This window comes from Pelodiscus sinensis, chromosome 21, assembly GCF_049634645.1.
Source record: "Pelodiscus sinensis isolate JC-2024 chromosome 21, ASM4963464v1, whole genome shotgun sequence".
NCBI lineage: Eukaryota > Metazoa > Chordata > Testudines > Trionychidae > Pelodiscus > Pelodiscus sinensis.
The window spans coordinates 2,716,663-2,718,847 of NC_134731.1; positions in this window are offsets into that span (position 1 = coordinate 2,716,663).

Genomic DNA, 2,185 nt, shown 5'->3' on the forward strand with positions numbered 1-2,185 from the left:
TGTAGCTCAGAGTTCTTACACCTCCAACCAGCTGACTTGCACAGGCAATCACAGTGTTAGAAGTGACAGAGAGGTTACTTTCATTATGCAAGACACTACATTTCGCCGTTTGGAATGGAAATCCATCAACCATATGAAAAAAAGGGGAAAAATCCAGGCAGACATCCTCTTTCTATCCACATGCAAAAAGATGAACATTGTACCCAAAGGACTGAAAGTGAACAACCCATTATGATCAACAGACTGTACTGATTATAGAGAGACTGTGCCATACACTATCTAAGAAATTAAGGAACCACCTGATCGGTATCCTGTACAAGAAACAGGAGAGGATCAAGAATGACATCTCTGACCTCGAAACTCTCATCTATAAACAAAGAGCCACATCGGTTGCCACATTGTGGGAGAGTTAGAAGTGTAATTTATTATTCTAATTAGTGCAGCTCCATAGATGGGATGATCCTTCAAGGAAGAAATACGCATCTGTCTTCTGATTTTTGTATGGCCACCTTTCCCTGTAGTAGTGTCTTGAGCACGCAAACACTAGCAAGTGCAAAATGGGTTTTGTGGAGCCTCTGGCCCTCCCCCCTGCTTGGGGTGAGGACTCTGTGTGTGTGGGATAGGGGAGCTGGCAGGTTTGGGGGGCACAGAGCTGTGTGATTGGAGGAGTACTGCAGGTGGGGAAAGGGCTTTCTCAAAACCCTGCAATTAGGGTTGCCAGATGGTTTAACTAAAAATACCGAACCCACACCCCCAAAAAAAACCACCGGGGAAAAAATTCTGTTCAGCCAAAAAAAAAAAAGATCCTGAGAGTTATTAAATAATAATAATAAAACAGCATGGCCCCTTTAAGAAATGCCTTTGAGGCTTTTTGGCCCTAACAGGCTACTGGCCATCTTGGCTTCCTGCTCCGGGCCAGACAGCTCCCCTGCGGAACCAGGTAAGCACCCGGGATTTTTGCCTCCTGGCGGGGAAAAAATCAGAAAGTACGGGACGTTTTAGGTATCTGGAATTTTCTGAAATTTTTTACGGGACAGGAAGCGAAAATACCGGACTGTGCGGGTCAATAGTGAACACCTGGCAACCTGCAATACTGCCCGAGGAGATCAGACTCTGGAGTCCCCGATCGCCTCCGGAAGACTGGCCTGCAGCTGGAGCCCGTCCCCAAAGGAGTGTGGCCCCAGGTGCCTTGCGGAGCCGCATTCTCCCACAGGAGCGTAGCTGGCGCTGCTTGGCGCACGCAGCCCCTTTAAGGTTGGCCACGCCTTCCTGGTGACGTTTCCGACACTGCATTTGGGAAACACCCTCCAGGCTGCTCCATTGGTCCCGCCCCCCTCTCCGTCCTCTCCACTCCCTTTGGCCAGTTCCCACCCCGTTCGTTCTGCCTCTCCCCGTCCCTTCCTTTCCCCATTGGTTCCTTCCCCCCCTCTCTCGTTCTCTCCATCCTCATTGGCCCCCATCACCTGCATCTCCACCCTGTCGTTTCATTGGTCGCCCTCTCAGACGCCCCTGACTTCCCATTGGTCAGCTCTTCTGTTGTTCCTGCTTTCCTATAGGTTACTCCCAGAACTGAACCTGCTTTTGTACTGGTCGCCTCCTCAGACAACACTGACTTCCCATTTGTCGACTCCTCCACTGCTCCTGCTTTCCCATTTGGTAGCGTCCTCAAATGCTCCTGCCCTTCCATTGGCCAGCTCCTCGAAGACACCTGTTCTTCCATTGGTCGCTTCTTCTGCTGTCCTCGCCCCTCCCCGCGCACCAGGGTCACCGGTGGGTTGTGGAGCCCCACACCCAGCTCGGCGTCTCCTGCCCGGGCCGTCCGCCTCCTCAGCGTCACCAAGCTCTGCCTGCTGCCCAGCCTCGACCCCGACAGCTTCGGGTGGGCGCGGGTAGGACCCGAACCGCAGCTCCCCCGACCAGTTCGGGGTGGCTCAGTTTGTCCTGGAGCCCATGCCTGAGGTGTGGGCCCTGATCGCCGGGGTGCGGCGCAACAAGTGAGCCGGGAGGAGGGGCACCTCTGTGGGGAGAGGGGGGCCGGGTCCTTTGGTGGGGGGAGGCGGCAGTTGCTTTGTCCGCACAGGAGATCAAGGTGTGGCTGAGGGGGGGGTCTGGCCCCGAGGGGGAGGGTCCCCAAGCCCGTAGATCCGCTCTGGGCTTGGGAGGGGCAGCAGGGGGGCGACTGTGG